Genomic DNA, 26332 nt, shown 5'->3' with positions numbered 1-26332 from the left:
GCAGCAAAAGGCCATTCAAGCTTATACATCTGCCCACGATATAGGCAAAGGAGGGGGAATGCACCTGACTCAAGCGCAGTGGAGAATGATTTCAACGTTGTGCAAGGTTCTGCAACCCTTTGAACTTGCCACACGTGAAGTCAGTTCAGATACTGCAAGCCTGAGTCAGGTCATTCCCCTCATCAGGCTTTTGCAGAAGAAGCTGGAGACATTGTAGGAGGAGCTAAAACAGAGCGATTCCGCTAGGCATGTGGGACTTGTGGATGGAGCCCTTAATTCGCTTAACCAGGATTCACGGGTGGTCAATCTGTTGAAATCAGAGCACTACATTTTGGCCACCGTGCTTGATCCTAGATTTAAAACCTACGTTGTATCTCTCTTTCCAGCAGGCACAAGTCTGCAGAGGTTCAAAGACCTGCTGCTGAGAATAATGTCAAGTCAAGCGGCACGTGACCTGTCAACAGCTCCTCCTTCACATTCTCCCGCAACTGGGGGTGCGAGGAAAAGGCTAAGAATTCCGAGCCCACCCGCTGGCGGTGATGCAGAGCAGTCTGGAGCGAGTGCTGACATCTGGTCCGGACTGAAGGACCTGCCAACGATTACTGACATGTTGTCTACTGTCACTGCATATGATTCTGTCACCATTGAAAGAATGGTGGAGGATTATATGAGTGACCGCATCCAAGTAGGCACGTCAGACAGTCCGTACGTATACTGGCAGGAAAAAGAGGCAATTTGGAGGCCCTTGCACAAACTGGCTTTATTCTACCTAAGTTGCCCTCCCTCCACTGTGTACTCCAAAAGAGTGTTTAGTGCAGCCGCTCACCTTGTTAGCAATCGGCGTACGAGGTTACTTCCAGAAAATGTGGAGAAGATGATGTTCATCAAAATGAATTATAATCAATTCCTCCGTGGAGACATTCACCAGCAATTGCCTCCAGAAAGTACACAGGGATCTGAGATGGTGGATTCCAGTGGGGACGAATTAATAATCTGTGAGGAGGGGGATGTACACAGTGAAAGGGGTGAGGAATCGGAGGATGATGATGAGGTGGACATCTTGCCTCTGTAGAGCCAGTTTGTGGAGAGATTGATTGCTTCTTTTTTGGTGGGGGCCCAAACCAACCAGTCATTTCAGTCACAGTCAAGTGGCAGACCCTGATGCTGAAATGATGGGTTCGTTAAAGTGTGCATGTCCTGTTTATACAACATAAGGGTGGGAGGGCCCAAGGACAATTCCATCTTGCACCTCTTTTTTATTTCATTTTTATTTGCATTATGTGCTGTTTGGGGACTATTTTTTTAAGTGCCATCCTGTCTGACTCTACAGTGCCACTCCTAGATGGGCCAGGTGTTTGTGTCGGCCACTTGTGTGGCTTAGCTTAGCCATCCAGCGACCTCGGTGCAAATTTTAGGACTAAAAATAATATTGTGAGGTGTTCAGAATAGACTGAAAATGAGTGTAAATTATGGTTATTGAGGTTAATAATACCATGGGATAAAAATGACCCCCAAATTCTATGATTTAAGCTGTTTTTGAGGGTTTTTTGTAAAAAAACACCCGAATCCAAAACACACCCGAATCCGACAAAAAATTTTCAGGGAGGTTTTGGCAAAACGCGTCCGAATCCAAAACACGGCCGCGGAACTGAATCCAAAACCAAAACACAAAACCCGAAAAATTTCCGGTGCACATCTCTAATATATATATATATATATATATATATATATATATTTATATATATATATTTATACACTGCTCAAAGAAATAAAGGGAACACTAAAATAACACATCCTAGATCTGAATGAATGAAATATTCTTATTAACTACTATGTTTTTTACATAGTTGAATGTGCTGACAACAAAGTCACACAAAAATTATCAATGGAAATCAAATTTATTAACCCATGGAGGTCTGGATTTGGAGTCACACTCAAAATTAAAGTGGAAAAACACACTACAGGCTGATCCAACTTTGATGTAATGTCCTCAAAACAAGTCAAAATGAGGCTCGGTAGTGTGTGTGGCCTCCACGTGCCTGTATGACCTCCCTACAACCCACACAAGTGGCTCAGGTAGTGCAGCTCATCCAGTATGGCACATCAATGCGAGCTGTGGCAAGAAGGTTTGCTGTGTCTATCAGCGTAGTGTCCAGAACATGGAGGCGCTACCAGGAGACAGGCCAGTACATCAGGAGACGTGGAGGAGGCCGTAGGAGGGCAACAACCCAGCAGCAGGACTGCTACCTCCGCCTTTGTGCAAGGAGAAACAGGAGGAACACTGCCAGAGCCCTGCAAAGTGACCTCCAGCAAGCCACAAATGTGCATGTGTCTACTCAAACGATCAGAAACAGACTCCATAAGGGTGGTATGAGGGCCCGACGTTCACAAGTGGGGGTTGTGCTTACAGCCCAACACCGTGCAGGACGTTTGGCATTTGCCAGAGAACACCAAGATTGGCAAATTCGCCACTGGCGCCCTGTGCTCTTCACAGATGAAAGCAGGTTCTCACTGAGCACGTGACAGATGCGAAAGAGTCTGGAGACGCCAAGGAGAATGTTCTGCTGCCTGCAACATCCTCCAGCATGACCGGTTTGGCAGTGGGTCAGTAATGGTGTGGGGTGGCATTTCTTTGGGGGTTGCACAGCCCTCCATGTGCTCGCCAGAGGTAGCCTGACTGCCATTAGGTACAGAGATGAGATCCTCAGACCCCATATGCTGGTGCGGTTGGCCCTGGGTTCCTCCTAATGCAAGACAATGCTAGACCTCATGTGGCTGGAGTGTGTCAGCAGTTCCTGCAAGACGAAGGCATTGATGCTATGGACTGGCCCGCCCGTTACCCAGACCTGAATCCAATTGAGCACATCTGGGACATCATGTCTCGCTCCATCCACCAATGCCACGTTGCACCACAGACTGTCCAGGAGTTGGCGGATGCTTTAGTCCAGGTCTGGGAGGAGATCCCTCAAGAGACCATCCACCACCTCATCAGGAGCATGCCCAGGCATTGTAGAGAGGTCATACAGGCACGTGGAGGCCACACACACTACTGAGCCTCATTTTGACATGTTTTAAGGACATTACATCAAAGTTGGATCAGCCTGTAGTGTGTTTTTCCACTTTAATTTTGAGTGTGACTCCAAATCCAGACCTCCATGGGTTAATAAATTTGATTTGTGTGATTTTGTTGTCAGCACATTCAACTATGTAAAGAACAAAGTATTTAATAAGAATATTTCATTCATTAAGATCTAGGATGTGTTATTTTAGTGTTCCCTTTATTTTTTTGAGCAGTATATATATATATATATATATATATCTCTCACAAATACCCAATTGTGCTAGGGCAGATTAGAAGCAGCACCCCTAGAAAAAAACCCCGCTAGCAGAGGCTCAAGAAAAAGATACAAACTGCTGTTCTGAGGGTGCTATTATAATCCAAACAGTATATCATCTCACTACATGACATAAAATAGCATAAAAATAAATTGCATAAATTATAGCATAAAAATAAATTGTATATAAAATGTATTCACAATTCCATATAAAATGGCACAAATATATAAAAATACACATTATCATAAAGGTGCAAAGCAAATCTTTCCAGATGAATATGGCGGTTTTCTTGGCCAGACTGTTATCCGAATGGTGATAAAGAAAACGAATGAACATAGAACCCAACGCGTTTCGTCCAAAAGAACTTCCTCAGGGGTACATTATCAATAGTTTTAAGAAAACATTTTATACAAAGATTAATCACTAGAAGTGCTGGCTTGGAGCAATCTGAAAACCAATTGATGTATTGCATATAAAAAGACAATAAAAGTTTTTTTTAGATAATATTCTTCAACTGAAGATAGTTCTCGGAATGAACTGAAGTAAAAAATGACCGTCTGCAATGTTGGACCAATATTGCATGAATGTAAGGAATACTACTGAACTTTAACTGATTCTAGGGTGGTATAGTGACTTCACCGAAATAGCAATAGAAGGTGATAATAGCCTGATGTGTATCTGTCAAAGTTCGGCGATTATCACCTGATTGGTTGCCATGGTCAACTTCTCCACTGGCTCACTTCTCCACACTTTTCTCTGCTTCATGAGTAGACCAGCATGTGATGTATAATACATGGCCTAACTGGATTGGATATGTGTGACATTGTTGAAAGGGTTGCAGTTAAAATGCCGGCTGTCGAAATCTTGATGCCAAAATCCCGACAGTTGACAATACCGATAGCCGGAATCCTGGTGCAACATGGCTATTCCCACTGATGGGTGCCCACGACACCCATAGAGCGGAAATAAATCCTGTGGCAAGCACAGTAAGCCACTGAGCCTCTCATCACTCAACATTAGCAGAGTTGCATGGGACCTAGCTGCTCACTTCACCAGGGGCATTCTGCGATGCTTCACAATGCAAAGCATAGAAGTACTGCTGCAGTCCTCCAGATGAAAGTGTCATTTCAGGATATCATTAGCTGGGGGGCTGGGGGATGGATGGGTTGCTAACATGGAAAAAATATTTTCTGCTTTATTTTTTTATATATTTTTTTTCATAGTATATTTTATTTTTTCACCATTTTTTCCATTTTACCAAACCTTTTTTGTGCAGTTGGAACTGGAAGTCAGGGTGCATTTAGGATCCAATAATCAGGCTCACACATGGTACCGCCCTGGTGAAAGGTAAGACATACAGCTGCCAGCCGGGACCTGAGCATCACTCAGATGTCCCATTGATTTACTGTGTTTTTTTTTCCATTTTTATAAATAGCCAAAAAGAAGATTTTTAGAGGGGTATTCATAAATAGACCCTTTTACTATCCAAGAAAAATGCTGATTTAAATGTTACTCTTTTAGTTTAAACACATGATACAATACAACAATGCTGACTCTTTGGCAGTCACAAAAATAAAATTTGTCAAAAAGCCTTTTGGGGTGGCAGGGTAATTAGGGCTACATAAAATGTTTTCATGACTACAGCCATTTAGTTTGCTGCCAGGTAGACAACCATGTATACATTATCTTATTACATTAGCAAGCGAAACACAGATAATACTTGGAGTCTTAACTGATGTGTCCTCCATAATACACCAAACAGCGGGAAATACCTAGTGTGAGTAAGCTGACAGGTCCCGTGCAACTCCGTTAGTGTCGGATGTCTTTTTTTAAAACAAAAAATGCATCTAATTTGCTATGTGAATAGGACACTTAGCAGACCTTGCTGATTAAAGTCATATGTGGCATGCCTATGGCCCTCATTCCGAGTTGATTGCTCGCTAGCAGTGCAAACGCTAAGCCGTCGCCCTCTGGGAGTGTATATTAGCTTAGCAGAAGTGCGAACGAAAGGATCGCAGCGCTGCTACAAAAAATGATTGTACAGTTTCAGAGTAGCTCGAGACTTACTCCTAGCTAGCGATCACTTCAGTCTGTTTAGTTCCTGTTTTGACGTCATAAACACGCCCTGCGTTCGGCCAGTCACTCCCCCGTTTCCCCAGCCACTCCTGCATTTTATCTGGCAGGCCTGCGTTTTTATACACACTCCCTGAAAACGGTCAGTTACCACCCAGAAACACCCACTTCCTGTCAATCACTCAACGATCAGCAGTGCGACTGAAAAGCGTCGCTAGAGGTTGTGTAAAACTACATTGGCTTTTGTGAAAATACGACGCGCGTGCGCAGTGCGCACCATACGCATGCGCAGAACTGCCGATTTTTAGCCTGATCACTGCGCTGCGAACAACGGCAGCTAGCGATCAACTCGAAGTGACCCCCTATGGCCCTCATTCTGAGTTGATCGCTCGCTAGCTGCTTTTAGCAGCAGTGCAAACGCTAAGCCGCCGCCCTCTGGGAGTGTATCTTAGCTTAGCAGAAGTGCAAACGAAAGGATTGCAACGCTGCTACAAAAAAGACTGTGCAGTTTCAGAGTAGCTCGAGACCTACTCCTAGCTAGCGATCACTTCAGTCTGTTTAGTTCCTGTTTTTGACGTCACAAACACGCCCTGTATTTGGCCAGCCACCCCCCCGTTTCCCCATCCACTCCTGCGTTTTTATCTGGCACGCCTGCGTTTTTACACACACTCCCCGAAAACGGTCAGTTACCCCCCAGAAACACCCACTTCCTGTCAATCACTCAACGATCAGCAGTGCGACTGAAAAGCGTCGCTAGAGCTTGTGTAAAACTATATTGGCTTTTGTGAAAGTACGACACACATGTGCAGTGCGCACCATATGCATGCGCAGAAGTGCCGATTTTTAGCCTGATCGCTGCGCTGCGAACAACGGCAGCTAGCGATCAACTCGGAATGACCCCCAATATTCTCTGTCCGTCTGCAGCTGTATCTGTATACAAAATTTTATGTTACAGTGTTTTATGGGATTAAGACAAAATTTAATGGAAAAAGACATACATAAAGACACTTAGTGCTACCGAGTCACGCCACAGCATGGGGTGACTAGAAGGGCTGTTTAATGTGCAGGTAATCTAGATGTATCTCTACATCAACATTTGGAGGGCTGATTTTTTTTTTAATGAATCTGTTGGGTACTATTTATTAGAGATGAGCGGGTTCGGTTCCTCGGAATCCGAACCCGCCCGAACTTCATATTTTTTTTCACGGGTCCGAGCGACTCGGATCTTCCCGCCTTGCTCGGTTAACCCGAGCGCGCCCGAACGTCATCATCCCGCTGTCGGATTCTCGCGAGGCTCGTATTCTATCGCGAGACTCGGATTCTATATAAGGAGCCGCGCGTCGCCGCCATTTTCACTCGTGCATTGAGATTGATAGGGAGAGGACGTGGCTGGCGTCCTCTCCGTTTAGAGAAGAGAGAGAGAGACACAGTAGAGAGAGAGACACAGTAGAGAGAGACGAGAGAGACACAGTACTAGTAGTAATTTTGGGGAGCATTATTACTTAGGAGGAGTACTACTATACTACTATATATACTACTTGCTGAAGTGATATAGATAAGAAGATTAGATAGTGTGACTGCAGTGTATTGTATTAATTATCTGACTTGTGGGGGAGACACTGACAGTGGGGAGCAGTTAGAGTCTGAGAGCAGGACTCAGGAGTACATATAACGTACAGTGCACAGCACATTTTTGCTGCCAGAGTCAGTGCCACACTGCCATTGTGTGACCACACTGACCACCAGTATAATAATATATTTTTTATTTTGTGATTGTCTGCTTAGGCCTCGGAGTACTAGTTGCAAGTTGCAACGTGACCTGACCACCAGTTTAATAATCAATCACCACCAGTTTAATATATATATATATATATATATATATATATATATATATAAAATTGTATATAATATATATATATATATAATATTGTATACCACCTACCCGTGTTTTTTTTTTTTTCATTCTTTATACTATTACATACTACTATAGTAGCTTACTGTAGCAGACTGGCAGTCTGCGGTGCTGTGCTGCTGACCTGACAGTGTCCAGCAGGTCCGTCATCAGTCATTACATAATAAATATATATAGTACCTGTCCGGCTGCAGTACAGTGATATTATATTGATTTCATCTCATCAATAATTTATCATCCAGTCTAGACTCTATATTAGCAGCAGACACAGTACGTTAGTCCACGGCTGTAGCTACCTCTGTGTCGGCACTCGGCAGTCCATCCATAATTGTATACCACCTAGTACCTACCCGTGGTTATTTTTTTTCTTTCTTCTTTATATATACTACATCTCATTATCATCCAGTCTATATTAGCAGCAGACACAGTACGGTAGTCCACGGCTGTAGCTACCTCTGTGTCGGCACTCGGCAGTCCATCCATAATTGTATACCACCTAGTACCTACCCGTGGTTTTTTTTTCTTTCTTCTTTATATATACTACATCTCATTATCATCCAGTCTATATTAGCAGCAGACACAGTACGTTAGTCCACGGCTGTAGCTACCTCTGTGTCGGCACTCGGCAGTCCATCCATAATTGTATACCACCTAGTACCTACCCGTGGTTATTTTTTTTCTTTCTTCTTTATATATACTACATCTCATTATCATCCAGTCTATATTAGCAGCAGACACAGTACGGTAGTCCACGGCTGTAGCTACCTCTGTGTCGGCACTCGGCAGTCCATCCATAATTGTATACCACCTAGTACCTACCCGTGGTTTTTTTTTCTTTCTTCTTTATATATACTACATCTCATTATCATCCAGTCTATATTAGCAGCAGACACAGTACGTTAGTCCACGGCTGTAGCTACCTCTGTGTCGGCACTCGGCAGTCCATCCATAATTGTATACCACCTAGTACCTACCCGTGGTTATTTTTTTTCTTTCTTCTTTATATATACTACATCTCATTATCATCCAGTCTATATTAGCAGCAGACACAGTACGGTAGTCCACGGCTGTAGCTACCTCTGTGTCGGCACTCGGCAGTCCATCCATAATTGTATACCACCTAGTACCTACCCGTGGTTTTTTTTTCTTTCTTCTTTATATATACTACATCTCATTATCATCCAGTCTATATTAGCAGCAGACACAGTACGTTAGTCCACGGCTGTAGCTACCTCTGTGTCGGCACTCGGCAGTCCATCCATAATTGTATACCACCTAGTACCTACCTGTGGTTATTTTTTTTCTTTCTTCTTTATATATACTACATCTCATTATCATCCAGTCTATATTAGCAGCAGACACAGTACTGTAGTCCACGGCTGTAGCTACCTCTGTGTCGGCACTCGGCAGTGTATCCATAATTGTATACCACCTAGTACCTACCCGTGGTTTTTTTTTCTTTCTTCTTTATATATACTACATCTCATTATCATCCAGTCTATATTAGCAGCAGACACAGTACGTTAGTCCACGGCTGTAGCTACCTCTGTGTCGGCACTCGGCAGTCCATCCATAATTGTATACCACCTAGTACCTACCCATGGTTATTTTTTTTCTTCTTTATATATACTACATCTCATTATCATCCAGTCTATATTAGCAGCAAACACAGTATGGTAGTCCACGGCTGTAGCTACCTCTGTGTCGGCACTCGGCAGTCCATCCATAATTGTATACCACCTAGTACCTACCCGTGGTTTTTTTTTCTTTCTTCTTTATATATACTACATCTCATTATCATCCAGTCTATATTAGCAGCAGACACAGTACGGTAGTCCACGGCTGTAGCTACCTCTGTGTCGGCACTCGGCAGTCCATCCATAATTGTATACCACCTAGTATCTACCCGTGGTTTTTTTTTCTTTCTTCTTTATATATACTACATCTCATTATCATCCAGTCTATATTAGCAGCAGACACAGTACGTTAGTCCATGGCTGTAGCTACCTCTGTGTCGGCACTCGGCAGTCCATCCATAATTGTATACCACCTAGTACCTACCTGTGGTTATTTTTTTTCTTTCTTCTTTATATATACTACATCTCATTATCATCCAGTCTATATTAGCAGCAGACACAGTACTGTAGTCCACGGCTGTAGCTACCTCTGTGTCGGCACTCGGCAGTCCATCCATAATTGTATACCACCTAGTACCTACCCGTGGTTTTTTTTTCTTTCTTCTTTATATATACTACATCTCATTATCATCCAGTCTATATTAGCAGCAGACACAGTACGTTAGTCCACGGCTGTAGCTACCTCTGTGTCGGCACTCGGCAGTCCATCCATAATTGTATACCACCTAATACCTACCTGTGGTTATTTTTTTTCTTTCTTCTTTATATATACTACATCTCATTATCATCCAGTCTATATTAGCAGCAGACACAGTACTGTAGTCCACGGCTGTAGCTACCTCTGTGTCGGCACTCGGCAGTCCATCCATAATTGTATATCAACTAGTACCTACCCGTGGTTTTTTTTTTTCTTTCTTCTTTATATATACTACATCTCATTATCATCCAGTCTATATTAGCAGCAGACACAGTACGTTAGTCCACGGCTGTAGCTACCTCTGTGTCGGCACTCGGCAGTCCATCCATAATTGTATACCACCTAGTACCTACCCGTGGTTATTTTTTTTCTTCTTTATATATACTACATCTCATTATCATCCAGTCTATATTAGCAGCAAACACAGTACGGTAGTCCACGGCTGTAGCTACCTCTGTGTCGGCACTCGGCAGTCCATCCATAATTGTATACCACCTAGTACCTACCCGTGGTTTTTTTTTCTTTCTTCTTTATATATACTACATCTCATTATCATCCAGTCTATATTAGCAGCAGACACAGTACGTTAGTCCACGGCTGTAGCTACCTCTGTGTCGGCACTCGGCAGTCCATCCATAATTGTATACCACCTAGTACCTACCCGTGGTTATTTTTTTTCTTTCTTCTTTATATATACTACATCTCATTATCATCCAGTCTATATTAGCAGCAGACATAGTACGGTAGTCCACGGCTGTAGCTACCTCTGTGTCGGCACTCGGCAGTCCATCCATAATTGTATACCACCTAGTAACTACCCGTGTTTTTTTTTCTTTCTTCTTTATATATACTACATCTCATTATCATCCAGTCTATATTAGCAGCAGACACAGTACGTTAGTCCACGGCTGTAGCTACCTCTGTGTCGGCACTCGGCAGTCCATCCATAATTGTATACCACCTAGTACCTACCCGTGGTTATTTTTTTTCTTTCTTCTTTATATATACTACATCTCATTATCATCCAGTCTATATTAGCAGCAGACACAGTACGGTAGTCCACGGCTGTAGCTACCTCTGTGTCGGCACTCGGCAGTCCATCCATAATTGTATACCACCTAGTACCTACCCGTGGTTTTTTTTTCTTTCTTCTTTATATATACTACATCTCATTATCATCCAGTCTATATTAGCAGCAGACACAGTACGTTAGTCCACGGCTGTAGCTACCTCTGTGTCGGCACTCGGCAGTCCATCCATAATTGTATACCACCTAGTACCTACCTGTGGTTATTTTTTTTCTTTCTTCTTTATATATACTACATCTCATTATCATCCAGTCTATATTAGCAGCAGACACAGTACTGTAGTCCACGGCTGTAGCTACCTCTGTGTCGGCACTCGGCAGTCCATCCATAATTGTATACCACCTAGTACCTACCCGTGGTTTTTTTTCTTTCTTCTTTATATATACTACATCTCATTATCATCCAGTCTATATTAGCAGCAGACACAGTATGTTAGTCCACGGCTGTAGCTACCTCTGTGTCGGCACTCGGCAGTCCATCCATAATTGTATACCACCTAGTACCTACCCGTGGTTATTTTTTTTCTTCTTTATATATACTACATCTCATTATCATCCAGTCTATATTAGCAGCAAACACAGTACGGTAGTCCACGGCTGTAGCTTCCTCTGTGTCGGCACTCGGCAGTCCATCCATAATTGTATACCACCTAGTACCTACCCGTGGTTTTTTTTTCTTTCTTCTTTATATATACTACATCTCATTATCATCCAGTCTATATTAGCAGCAGACACAGTACGGTAGTCCACGGCTGTAGCTACCTCTGTGTCGGCACTCGGCAGTCCATCCATAATTGTATACCACCTAGTACCTACCCGTGGTTTTTTTTTCTTTCTTCTTTATATATACTACATCTCATTATCATTAAGTCTATATTAGCAGCAGACACAGTACGTTAGTCCATGGCTGTAGCTACCTCTGTGTCGGCACTCGGCAGTCCATCCATAATTGTATACCACTTAGTACCTACCCGTGGTTATTTTTTTTCTTTCTTCTTTATATATACTACATCTCATTATCATCCAGTCTATATTAGCAGCAGACACAGTACGGTAGTCCACGGCTGTAGCTACCTCTGTGTCGGCACTCGGCAGTCCATCCATAATTGTATACCACCTAGTACCTACCCGTGGTTATTTTTTTTCTTTCTTCTTTATATATACTACATCTCATTATCATCCAGTCTATATTAGCAGCAGACACAGTATGGTAGTCCACGGCTGTAGCTACCTCTGTGTCGGCACTCGGCAGTCCATCCATAATTGTATACCACCTACCCGTGGTTATTTTTTTTCTTTCTTCTTAATATATACTACATCTCATTATCATCCAGTCTATATTAGCAGCAGACACAGTACGGTAGTCCACGGCTGTAGCTACCTCTGTGTCGGCACTCGGCAGTCCATCCATAAGTATACTAGTATCCATCCATCTCCATTGTTTACCTGAGGTGCCTTTTAGTTGTGCCTATTAAAATATGGAGAACAAAAATGTTGAGGTTCCAAAATTAGGGAAAGATCAAGATCCACTTCCACCTCGTGCTGAAGCTGCTGCCACTAGTCATGGCCAAGACGATGAAATGCCAGCAACGTCGTCTGCCAAGGCCGATGCCCAATGTCATAGTACAGAGCATGTCAAATCCAAAACACCAAATATCAGTAAAAAAAGGACTCCAAAACCTAAAATAAAATTGTCGGAGGAGAAGCGTAAACTTGCCAATATGCCATTTACCACACGGAGTGGCAAGGAACGGCTGAGGCCCTGGCCTATGTTCATGGCTAGTGGTTCAGCTTCACATGAGGATGGAAGCACTCAGCCTCCCGCTAGAAAAATGAAAAGACTCAAGCTGGCAAAAGCAGTAGCACCGCAAAGAACTGTGCGTTCTTCGAAATCCCAAATCCACAAGGAGAGTCCAATTGTGTCGGTTGCGATGCCTGACCTTCCCAACACTGGACGTGAAGAGCATGCGCCTTCCACCATTTGCACGCCCCCTGCAAGTGCTGGAAGGAGCACCCGCAGTCCAGTTCCTGATAGTCAGATTAAAGATGTCAGTGTTGAAGTACACCAGGATGAGGAGGATATGGGTGTTGCTGGCGCTGGGGAGGAAATTGACCAGGAGGATTCTGATGGTGAGGTGGTTTGTTTAAGTCAGGCACCCGGGGAGACACCTGTTGTCCGTGGGAGGAATATGGCCGTTGACATGCCTGGTGAAAATACCAAAAAAATCAGCTCTTCGGTGTGGAGGTATTTCAACAGAAATGCGGACAACAGGTGTCAAGCCGTGTGTTGCCTTTGTCAAGCTGTAATAAGTAGGGGTAAGGACGTTAACCACCTCGGAACATCCTCCCTTATACGTCACCTGCAGCGCATTCATAATAAGTCAGTGACAAGTTCAAAAACTTTGGGTGACAGCGGAAGCAGTCCACTGACCAGTAAATCCCTTCCTCTTGTAACCAAGCTCACGCAAACCACCCCACCAACTCCCTCAGTGTCAATTTCCTCCTTCCCCAGGAATGCCAATAGTCCTGCAGGCCATGTCACTGGCAATTCTGACGATTCCTCTCCTGCCTGGGATTCCTCCGATGCATCCTTGCGTGTAACGCCTACTGCTGCTGGCGCTGCTGTTGTTGCTGCTGGGAGTCGATGGTCATCCCAGAGGGGAAGTCGTAAGCCCACTTGTACTACTTCCAGTAAACAATTGACTGTCCAACAGTCCTTTGCGAGGAAGATGAAATATCACAGCAGTCATCCTGCTGCAAAGCGGATAACTGAGGCCTTGACAACTATGTTGGTGTTAGACGTGCGTCCGGTATCCGCCGTTAGTTCACAGGGAACTAGACAATTTATTGAGGCAGTGTGCCCCCGTTACCAAATACCATCTAGGTTCCACTTCTCTAGGCAGGCGATACCGAGAATGTACACGGACGTCAGAAAAAGACTCACCAGTGTCCTAAAAAATGCAGTTGTACCCAATGTCCACTTAACCACGGAAATGTGGACAAGTGGAGCAGGGCAGGGTCAGGACTATATGACTGTGACAGCCCACTGGGTAGATGTATGGACTCCCGCCGCAAGAACAGCAGCGGCGGCACCAGTAGCAGCATCTCGCAAACGCCAACTCTTTCCTAGGCAGGCTACGCTTTGTATCACCGCTTTCCAGAATACGCACACAGCTGAAAACCTCTTACGGCAACTGAGGAAGATCATCGCGGAATGGCTTACCCCAATTGGACTCTCCTGTGGATTTGTGGCATCGGACAACGCCAGCAATATTGTGTGTGCATTAAATGTGGGCAAATTCCAGCACGTCCCATGTTTTGCACATACCTTGAATTTGGTGGTGCAGAATTTTTTAAAAAACGACAGGGGCGTGCAAGAGATGCTGTCGGTGGCCAGAAGAATTGCGGGACACTTTCGGCGTACAGGCACCACGTACAGAAGACTGGAGCACCACCAAAAACTACTGAACCTGCCCTGCCATCATCTGAAGCAAGAAGTGGTAACGAGGTGGAATTCAACCCTCTATATGCTTCAGAGGTTGGAGGAGCAGCAAAAGGCCATTCAAGCCTATACAATTGAGCACGATATAGGAGGTGGAATGCACCTGTCTCAAGCGCAGTGGAGAATGATTTCAACGTTGTGCAAGGTTCTGATGCCCTTTGAACTTGCCACACGTGAAGTCAGTTCAGACACTGCCAGCCTGAGTCAGGTCATTCCCCTCATCAGGCTTTTGCAGAAGAAGCTGGAGACATTGAAGGAGGAGCTAACACGGAGCGATTCCGCTAGGCATGTGGGACTTGTGGATGGAGCCCTTAATTCGCTTAACAAGGACTCACGGGTGGTCAATCTGTTGAAATCAGAGCACTACATTTTGGCCACCGTGCTCGATCCTAGATTTAAAGCCTACCTTGGATCTCTCTTTCCGGCAGACACAAGTCTGCTGGGGTTGAAAGACCTGCTGGTGAGAAAATTGTCAAGTCAAGCGGAACGCGACCTGTCAACATCTCCTCCTTCACATTCTCCCGCAACTGGGGGTGCGAGGAAAAGGCTCAGAATTCCGAGCCCACCCGCTGGCGGTGATGCAGGGCAGTCTGGAGCGACTGCTGATGCTGACATCTGGTCCGGACTGAAGGACCTGACAACGATTACGGACATGTCGTCTACTGTCACTGCATATGATTCTCTCAACATTGAAAGAATGGTGGAGGATTATATGAGTGACCGCATCCAAGTAGGCACGTCACACAGTCCGTACTTATACTGGCAGGAAAAAGAGGCAATTTGGAGGCCCTTGCACAAACTGGCTTTATTCTACCTAAGTTGCCCTCCCACAAGTGTGTACTCCGAAAGAGTGTTTAGTGCCGCCGCTCACCTTGTCAGCAATCGGCGTACGAGGTTACATCCAGAAAATGTGGAGAAGATGATGTTCATTAAAATGAATTATAATCAATTCCTCCGCGGAGACATTGACCAGCAGCAATTGCCTCCACAAAGTACACAGGGAGCTGAGATGGTGGATTCCAGTGGGGACGAATTGATAATCTGTGAGGAGGGGGATGTACACGGTGATATATCGGAGGATGATGATGAGGTGGACATCTTGCCTCTGTAGAGCCAGTTTGTGCAAGGAGAGATTCATTGCTTCTTTTTTGGTGGGGGTCCAAACCAACCCGTCATATCAGTCACAGTCGTGTGGAAGACCCTGTCACTGAAATGATGGGTTGGTTAAAGTGTGCATGTCCTGTTTATACAACATAAGGGTGGGTGGGAGGGCCCAAGGACAATTCCATCTTGCACCTCTTTTTTCTTTAATTTTTCTTTGCGTCATGTGCTGTTTGGGGAGGGTTTTTTGGAAGGGCCATCCTGCGTGACACTGCAGTGCCACTCCTAGATGGGCCCGGTGTTTGTGTCGGCCACTAGGGTCGCTTATCTTACTCACACAGCTACCTCATTGTGCCTCTTTTTTTCTTTGCGTCATGTGCTGTTTGGGGAGGGTTTTTTGGAAGGGACATCCTGCGTGACACTGCAGTGCCACTCCTAGATGGGCCCGGTGTTTGTGTCGGCCACTAGGGTCGCTTATCTTACTCACACAGCTACCTCATTGCGCCTCTTTTTTTCTTTGCGTCATGTGCTGTTTGGGGAGGGTTTTTTGGAAGGGACATCCTGCGTGACACTGCAGTGCCACTCCTAGATGGGCCCGGTGTTTGTGTCGGCCACTAGGGTCGCTTATCTTACTCACACAGCTACCTCATTGCGCCTCTTTTTTTCTTTGCGTCATGTGCTGTTTGGGGAGGGTTTTTTGGAAGGGCCATCCTGCGTGACACTGCAGTGCCACTCCTAGATGGGCCCGGTGTTTGTGTCGGCCACTAGGGTCGCCCAGCTTAGTCATCCAGCGACCTAGGTGCAAATTTTAGGACTAAAAATAATATTGTGAGGTGTGAGGTATTCAGAATAGACTGAAAATGAGTGTAAATTATGGTTTTTGAGGTTAATAATACTTTGGGATCAAAATGACCCCCAAATTCTATGATTTAAGCTGTTTTTTAGTGTTTTTTTAAAAAAACACCCGAATCCAAAACACACCCGAATCCGACAAAAAAAAATTCGGTGAGGTTTTGCCAAAACGCGTTCGAACCCAAAACACGGCCGCGGAACCGAACCCAAAACCAAAACACAAAACCCGAAAAATTTCCGGCGCTCATCTCTACTATTTATGGATCTAAACTGTGTTTCTCCATATGCTACAGGAGTGTGATATTATTTACTTATTTAGTGTTTGGTATGTGTGACTGGTGGTCACAATACTTACGGCGGAATCCCGGCAGTTAGATACCTGGCAGGGAAGGGGCCAGTGCAACAAAGCCCCTTGTAGGCTCGGTGGTGAGCTACGCTTGCCACTGGTTCTATTCCCACTCTATGGGCGGTATTCAATTCTTTTCACCCCCTTCCACACCCGTTTTGTTTCTGCTGAAGGGTGTGGTATAATAATTTCAGCTCTCTACCCCTGGTGTAGCGAGGGTGCCCAACCCTTTATGCAGCTAAACCTGATTACTATGGGCACGATATGCGCGATAACGGGGATCGCTTTAGAAAGGAGATTGGGCGTGATATATCATTTGAATACCGCCCTATGGGTGTCGTGGACACCCACGAGTGGGAATAGTCCCTGTTGGCCAGAATGCCGACCGTCAGGATAGTGAGAGTCCGGGATGTAGGTCCCGGTCACATAACTACATCCCTTTAATTATTACGCACATTGCAGTGTACTTTAAAGGATCACCAAGTTTTATTCCTATTTATTATTTTCACTCAACAGGGAAATAACTGTCATTGATGTCAATGGAACAATTAGAAGACTACTGCATATAATATAATCAGTTATGTACAATTCACAATCAACAGAGATTTTTATTATGCAAATTGTTACATCTCTGCCCCATATGTCACCAATTTATTCAGATGTCTATCTGTCTTTGCTGTGAAAAGTGCTATGCCTTTTTGACCTCTCCAATACATTTCATAGGGGTCTATTTACTAAGCCTTGGAAAGAGATAAAGAACCAACCAGCCAGCTCCTATAATTTTTTTAACACAGCCTGTAAAATCGCAGTTATTAGCTGAGTGGCTGATACTTTATCTCTCTCCAAGACTTAATAAATAGACCCCCATAGTACAGTATACTACAGTAAGTCTAAATTTATCTTTGCATGTTTGATGCTGTGTTACATTTTAGTTTTATGTCTTACAATACCTATCCTTTAGTGGCAATAAATAGCTGTTTCAATTTCACCTTCTATGTTTTCTTAACTAATTAAATTCCTTAATTAAATATTTCTGGCAATTATAAAAAATGTTGGGGGTTAAAATATCAAAACGTTTGTTTATTATGATGTTTACTCTGTATAATGCTAATCAACATACAGAGATTCGTCCTTGAACATTTTTTCTTTTATCTATACAAAAATCATCACTGCTAAGCTGACACTGCACTTTATTAATTTAGGCCAACAGTATTTGCTGCATTATATTATATTGTCCTATTGTGACAGTGTTGGTATATATCGACCAACTCAAACCCAAGGAAAATGGATCCTTTACTTCATTGTAATAAACATGTTCATTTGTTATTTGGACAGTGTGATAAAGGGCTACACATAAACTTGAGAATCGGGCTCTTGACACATTATTGTTATTCTCCTGGTGCCGACTTTCTGCCAAGCAAATCTAGAGTTCATTTGACACTCTCTCCATGTTAGCACCTTTTCTAGTTGTCTTGTAAATTAGCCTACACACTGTACATGTCTTGATTTTCAATCCTGCAGTATGTAAAGTCCAGTGTTTTTTTTATTCTCTCTGTCTGCTTTGGCACTGTAATCCCTATGGAAAAGATCGGAAGATATATGCGCGCATTCTCCTTGTAATGACTCATGGCTTTTAAGAAGCAAGATGGCGGCATTTATGAAGATGAAAAGGGTTTTGAAATATCCACATCAGATATATCTTCAACACCTAAGGGACTCAACTGTTTTCTGGCTGAATATGTATTCTTGGAAATAAAGCCCTTTTCTAATGCAATACTAAGAGGTCTGTCATACTTACTGAAAGTAACGCTTATAAAAGAAAAAGAATACATGGGAAGGCAAAGAGACACACAACTAAGACAAATATAAAGCAATGTTAATTGGTTTGGATTAAAAATATAGGATTACTGTGACTTATTTCTTAAGACCAGGGAAATAAAATAAAAATTGAAAAGTGTATAAAGTAATTGTGCTTTCTTTCTGCTTACAACTTCCAGGTTGTGAGCAGCCTCTTTGCTCCACATTTCTAACCTCCACCCTTTCTTGTAAAGACTGATTAGTGCCACCTAGGACAGCTGGTCAGGTGGTACTGACCCCGCAGTACAGTCAGCCGCCACAAGATGGAGAGGAGGAGGGGGCCAAAGATGGCTAGAAGGCTAATGCAAGGTTTTTCTTCCAGGCCTAACCTATAATGCTGGCAGCCCACCTACAAACACCACAGGAGAAAGCTTCTCAAACAGCAATGTGGTGGTTTGTCTCTCAGTCCCAAGAGGTTGGTATTGTGTACATAACAATCTCTGGTGTGTCCTAACAAGTTTAGGCTCATGGGGAGGAGGATGACCAAAAACGTTATCCAGTGGTGTGTGCATACACCGGTCAGAAATGTCTATAACTGATAGCAGTTGGATCTCTAAGCCGGGGGGGAAGGGGGTTGGTGGTAATAAATGGGTGGCATGTATGCACTTCTGCCCTGCTGTCACTACAGGTTTCTTTGGTCCCCTTACAGAATAAACAAATGTAACCTACAGCATACCTTTAATGTATAAGTAAAATTCCCAAGGTCTTTTCTATTATTTCTTATAAAGTATATCACATTTTTTGACATGTGATTGAACCAGTGACATATACAGTAATATTAACACTGTAACTATTACAAATAATTATTGCATCTCTGGATTCTATTATCTACTGCACAACCTAATTATATATACAGTGAGTGCTGTTACTCGGTTAACTTTCGCCCCTTAGGTTGCCAAAAGGATATTCCCTTTCTGATTTCTCTGACTAAATAAAATTAATTTCATAGGTACCACTATTATTTATTGAATTGCTTCATTAATGAACTAATCAATGCAAAAGGTGTCAACATTTCAGAGTTGATAGTAAAGAGTATTATACCAATTATGTAAATGTTAACATTTACACAACATGGAGACACATTAAGAACTACAGTAGAAATTTAAGAAAGTTTACAATGTAAAGGTAAAAGAGATAGAAAGAAAAAGAGATGAACCATACCAGCTGACAGGGTGAGTGCACATTGTATATCAGATCATGGTGGAAAAAGATTTGAAAGATCATTTCTATGAGTTGAGTTGTTATGGAGTCAGGTTAGATACCTGTCTGAAAAGATTAGCTTTAAGGGATAGTGTAAATGCTGCAAGACATTGTAAATGTCTGATAGTGTGAGAAAGATGGTTCCATGGAATAAATTCTGGGGGCGTGAGTGAGGAATCCTAGAGGATCAGTGGGGAAGAGAGATGGAGAACATATTTAGAGTGGAATTTCCATTTTGGAGAGTTCCTGGAAACTATAAAGGAGATGAGTGGAGGTAAGAGGTTACTGAGGGTGTTGTATCTTTGTACATATAAAGATTACCCAGTGCCAGCTGATGATATTTGAGTATCTGCTGCCTCTTAAGTAGGTATACTCTTCCCACTGATTGTTAAACTAAAGGCAAAAATGTTTCTCCACTAGTGAAGAAACAAGATGCACTGATATTCAAATATTGTTTGTTTTAATAATTATAACATACTTAAAAATAAACAATTGGTATTAATAAATCAATATAATAAATTACCGGACGGTAAATTAAATATGCCCCACTTTAAAACAAGCACATTTAAAAAGTTCAAAAGGAACTATGATATGAGTGTCCTTTGTAGGAATTTAAAGTGTCCAAAAGCTGGTAGTTTATTCCACCTGACTAGAAGCCCAATGGCAATCTTATATACAGTCCCCCCGGCTGCTGGTAGCTATTCCTGAGGAAGCCGCCGATCGGACTCTAAGGCAGGGAAACGCGTTAACCAATTATTCATACGTCAGCAGCCGGCTTCTATTCATTCCCCCGCATTGGGAAGAGGAATTGGACTTTTGCGACCTGCAAGTGACGTGGTGTCCGAGGAGAGAACTGTGCTGCTGTGTGGTTTATATGGGGCGTGCAGCGGGTGAGCGCTCACCGCTATATTGTTGTTTCCACCAGTGTTAAAAGCCCTTGCATTGCTGGCGGGCAGCCCGAGACCAGAGAGAGGAGACTGATCTCTGTGTGATGTGCCGGGTGTGATGTGCCTGATGATAGCGGAGTGCTGACGAGCACCATTGGTGAGTTACTGCTATCCTACACTAATCACAACAAGGCTTTTTGACTATACCTCTGGATATGTCCGCAAATAAAGGAATAGCTACCAGCGGCCGGAAGGACTGTATATAAGACTGCCATTGGGCTTCTAGTCAGGTGGAATAAACTACCAGCTTTTGGACACTTTAAATTCCTACAAAGGACACTCATATCATAGTTCCTTTTGAACTTTTTAAATGTGCTTGTTTTAATGTGGGGCATATTTCATTTACCGGCCGGAAATTTATTATATTGATTTATTAATACCAATTGTTTATTTTTATGTATGTTATATTATAATTATTAAAACAAACAATATTTGAATATCAGCGCTTCTTTTTTCTTCACTAGTGGAGAATTTTTTTTTGCCTTTTGTTGTATCTTTGAACTAGAATGTTAAACTGTATCTTGTATTTAATAGGAAATCAGTGTATAGACAGATGTAAAGGAATAGCATCTGAGGAAAGGGAAGAAAGGTGTATGAATCTACCAAGATTATTACCATGGCCTAGCTACGGTGCACTAACTCACATATATGTTGTGTACATTGACCATCCTATTTAATTGCCATACTGTCCAAGTAACGATCTTTGTGTTCATAATCTGACATAGCTGTCATGTGTAAATATGAATACAGGTTGAGTATCCAATATCCAAATATTTAGAAATACGGAATATTCTGAAATACAGAATTTTTTGAGTGAGACTGAGATAGTGAAACCTTTGTTTTCTGATGGCTCAGTGTACACAAACTTTGTTTAATACACAGAGTTATTAAAAATATTGTATTGAATGACCTTCAGGCTGTGTGTATAAGGTGTGTATGAAACATAAATGAATTGCATGTATGTACACAAACTTTGTTTAAGGCACAAAGTTATTAAAAATATTGGCTATAATGACCTTCAGGCTGTGTGTATACGGTGTATATGAAACATAAATGCATTCTGTGCTTAGACTTGGGTCCCATCACCATGATATCTCATTATGGTATGTAATTATTCCAAAATACAGAAAATTCCGATATCCAAAATACTTCTGGTCCCAAGCATTCTAGATATAGGATACTAAACCTGTACATGATTATATAGGCTATATACAAGATAGTTCAAGTGTTAAAAAGTCAAGAGCTGCTGTTAATGTTAACACAAACTGTTTTGATTAATTTTAAATTATTCCTTGAATTGGTTACTCAGCTAACTACAGTGTTTCCTCATGTACCGTACATACAGTACTGCACATGCATCAGTTGGTCTAGCCATATGTTAGTTACCACTACTGTTTATTTTAATTGTTTTCTAACATTAGTGTATAGATGCAATTGGAAAACTTTTTGTGACTTACTATCTTTAGCAATCTGCTTTTTAGTCTCTGTTTTATCTAACCTAATTTTACATATTTTCTTTGCATACTATGACTTTTTAACTTTTTCTTGTGTTAACCATTAAAATGCCTTTGTTTTGTACCTTGTTCATAACATGACTGGCAAAAAGCAGTGAGTCGTTATTTTCCAGATCATTGATGACTGGATAATGGTAGAGTAGAGAATTAAACCATCCATTATTTGTAACTGGAAAAGGGCATTAAAGGTGGTCTACTGTCACAAGAATACATAATATGTCCGGTAATACAAAACAATATCCCTTAAGCATATAACAATGTTGCTTTAACACTTACAAATACTGTCCTTATTGATATTGTGCTTCCTGGTTCTAATTAAGTTAATTAATCTTACATTTAACTGGAATTGTTGCAGTCTGTAATTATCAACAATTAACAGGTGCCAAATGCTCACTGACATGAAAGACACTTTATAGCTATAAAACTTTACAATCAACTTTGCAATCAAATCTTGTCTAAATGCAAATAATTTGTAATAATGCCACAACTAAATAACATAATGTCAAGCCATTGAAATCCATGGGGTATTGTGATGGGATTACGAATACAGTATCAGACACATATCTACATGTACTGACTACAATACAAATGGGATAATACATTTTCCACTGTAATTTATATGGATATTACAAGTCACCGAACAGTTAAGTAACCATATAAAAGCAAAGGCTGTAGGCAGAGCATGTTTGTACAGGTCTTACACATCTATTTAACTTCTACTACCCCTGAATTCTAAGTAGAAGGCAGATGTATTAAGCCTGGAGAAGTGATAAAGCAGTGAAGTGATAAGTGGCAGGTGATAATGCACCAGCCAATCAGCTCCTAACTGTAATTTCTTCAAACCCATAATGATTGGCTGGTGCGTTATCAACTTTTACTTATCATTTCTTTATCACTTCTCTAGCCTTAATAAATCTGCCCCACTGTTCCTTATATAGTAGTATATTTCTTACTGAACATTATGATGACACCAAAAATGACCATTATAAGCAATGAAATTGGATCTCAGTGTTTATGCAGGTAATATTTATAGAAGTTTATACACATATTGACATCACGTGTATAATATCTACCAATTACTGCACAAACTTTTGTCCACTGATGCAATTAGTGAACCCCACAGTACTTTATTGCGATCCAGCACAGTCATGTAAACCATATTAGGTAACAAGTGGTTATCATATACTATACGAAATCATTCACTATTATGTTATTAAAATGTGTAACATGCATACGGTATGATCTGACAATACAGTACGTTATGGAAAATGCTTGTTCAGCAGTTCAGCAAGAGGTAGGTGAATAACAAATGATATTGTATAGCTTACATATAAAGCATTATATGCACAGCAATGTATTTAGTGAAAATAAATGCACAGTTTTTACAAAGTACTGTCCAACAGCTCTTTGAAATAGTATGCAATATGCATAAACCTGGCCAGAAAGTCCTCAGAAACTTAGTGAAGGTCCATCACATATATAACGTTATCACAGTACATTTAACAAGCAAATATAACACAGTCTAATTATTGTAATATTATAATGCAGTTATCTATGTATTGTCATCCTTTGGAAATATCTTGAAAATGAGTCACATTACTGTACTTCCAAAAAAAAAGCATATGTATCCTATCAACAGGATAAGTCAATAATTAAATATCTACAATGTCGATATTCAACTGCAAGATCTAAAAAAGTGTATTTTGTATTAGTTGATCAGAAGCATTAGTAAGCCTGTCTTAAAAGTAAATGTATTCAGTGTGATATATCTTCTACATCCCATTTGTAATATATCAACCTCTTAAATGACAGGATCACTACCCATGTCTGAAACTGCTTGGGGCAACAATACTTCACTGTTGAAGGATGGCTTACACCTCTGCATCACAACTAAACTATTCTTGTTTATTTCTTTCCTCCAGCTATGTTAAATACACCTGCAAGCCCTGAAACACTAACTGACGTTGAAACACGGAATGTAATATGCTGGTATGTTCTCCGGAAACTATTAAATCATCAATGATAATAAAAGAGTGACAGCTACACAATACATGTCAGCCAAAATGATGTATATAATGTTGGTAAACAGCAATTTCCTTACCCAGTGCCAACAAATCTGGAATGATGCTTAAGCCATTCATCCATTGTAAACTAGGTAACATGAGATTGTCAGAGATACATTTGACAAAGGCTGTAGTTAGCATAACTCTTGAGATGTCTGTTGACCTTTTGCAGAGCTGTAGCTTGTTATAAAAATACAAAACCACACTCAGCAAACAAAACGGTTGCCTAATTAATAGGATGCCAGTTGATTTCCAGATGGGCTAACAGGGTAAAGGACTTTGATGTACTACAGTACAGATTCTAGTTAAGGCTTGCATATATATCTATATATCTATATACTTTAAATGCCGTAATTATCATACATGTATGCGCTAAATACAATTCTAGAACACTTTGCGGACTGAACCAACATTAAACTTATTAACACTCTCTTTGCGGAAAGCACTATTGCATACATACTGTATACTGCTATCAAGTTACACTGTAACTGCTCAGCTATGTTACAACAGTATTGAGTAATATGCATACATTACATAGATAATGAAAAGCAATAGCTAGATTAGTTCCTGCTCTTGTGGATGCAAATAGCGGAAACGCCTTCAAGGGATGAAGTACCTGCACAGTGAGTGTCTCAGATGTTCACTTCATCTTCTGTTGACAAGGAAACCAAACCGCACTTCATTTTTCCAGAAAAAAAAAAAAACACCTTCCACTGCCATCAATTGGAATTGTAAATAGATGGACAAAGCAGATATATAAATATATAAATTTTTTTGTACCCCAAAATTACTTCAGGAGAGGACAAATAAAATATGCAAAAGTCAATGGCAATCAAATTGGTGAGGAGGTAAGAATAATAATAGTAATTATAATGAAGAAAAAAAATGATCACAATTGTAAGAAAAAGTGGTCACCTTATGAAACGGTTTAATAGAAATTTTAGAGGGGGGAAAAAACAAAAACAGAAGCAAAAATAAAAAAGGTGCTTTCTTTTGCAAGGTTCAAGAAAAGAAAAAGAAAATTAACATCTTGCACCAGAGGTAACAAGAAGACAAACTCTTGGGAGACACTGAAATGTATTGCAAATCCAATATACACCAAAAAGATAAAGCAGCAAAAATAGACTCAAGAGTTATAAACATGCTTTGTTATGTAAAAAAAAAAATTAAAAAAGGATAATAATTAAAAATAAGAACACTACTGTACATCTACTTCACATTGTCAATGAAAACCAGTTGCATATACTGTGTGAGCTGAGGCTCTCTCCCAGCAGCTAGCAGATTCAGCACCTCTCTTTCTAGCACCCAGCCTGCTACAAAAACTTGCACTCAGGGTTAAAAAGCATGCCCCAGCTCCCATTTTAAACAACCAGCAAAAGAAGTTTTTGTTTAAAAAAGATATATAAATATAATAAGAGAAAAAGAAAACAAAAACAAAAAAAGACAAAAAAAAAAAAAAGACAAGATTGTCACCGAGAAGGTACTCACCCAGTGGGGGGTAAAATGTTGTAATAAAAATGGGATTATTTAGGAGTAAAATACAGTATGGCGGTGTGAGAAGGAGTGAGCAGCTTCTCTCTCTCTCGGTCTCTGCCTCGGGCACTGACACGTGACTTGGAGCCAGGCTGGCTTGCAGGCAGAGGAGGTGGGATGACTGGATGGAGGTATGGGGGGGGGGGGGGGGTGCTGTGGGGCAGGAGCAAGGTGGTGAGATGCTGGATGGAGGTGGGAGACTGGCACATGCAGCAAGATCCTGGCAGAGCTCAGGTTGCTGCCACCTTGAAGTGGATGAGCTTGGAAATAAAGGGAATCAGGTGTCTTTTAACCCCCCTTTTGATTCTATTTTGCAAATGCTGCAGAAGCAGAGCATCAGACAAGTCCGGCACAAGTTTCCCCAATGCACCCTCCGGTCTGCAGGACCCCGGTGATTGCAGCTGCCAGTCCCTGGGACGCTGTCCGCGGCTCGTGGTGCTGAAGCTGACACGGAGGTTGCTGTGGAGAGGAAGGGGTGGAGTGGGGAAGGCAGCACCAGTAAAAGCAGAGCCGTGCTGGAGACAGAGAGAGACAGAGAGAGAGTCTGCTCACTGCAATGTCCTGGGCACCGGACACTATACCAGGGTGCATTACAGTGTGGCAATACATTATTGTGCAGCTGGCACACCTGGTGGTGCATCTGGATGTTCATGCAATGCAATTAGAATATTTTAG

General features: G+C 41.8%; 1 protein-coding gene across 5 annotated transcripts in view; it reads right to left on the bottom strand.

Moving 5' to 3' along the window:
- Window positions 1-26089, bottom strand: part of RALYL (RALY RNA binding protein like) — a 1174022-nt gene extending 1147933 nt beyond the window's left edge. For 3 of the 5 annotated variants that reach the window (XM_063924012.1, XM_063924016.1, XM_063924020.1), the window contains exon 1: window positions 24741-24837. The gene's annotated coding sequence lies outside the window, so the exon portion shown is untranslated. Of the gene's footprint in view, window positions 1-24740; window positions 24838-25612 lie in introns of those variants that run through there. The other 2 variants (XM_063924013.1, XM_063924021.1) reach the window with 1 other exon arrangement.
- Window positions 26090-26332: the final 243 nt, after the last annotated feature.

Source organism: Pseudophryne corroboree, chromosome 5, assembly GCF_028390025.1.
Source record: "Pseudophryne corroboree isolate aPseCor3 chromosome 5, aPseCor3.hap2, whole genome shotgun sequence".
In the NCBI taxonomy this organism is placed as follows: Eukaryota; Metazoa; Chordata; class Amphibia; order Anura; family Myobatrachidae; genus Pseudophryne; species Pseudophryne corroboree.
The sequence above is the reverse complement of the archived record's forward strand: the minus strand, read 5'-3'. Positions and strand labels throughout refer to the sequence as shown.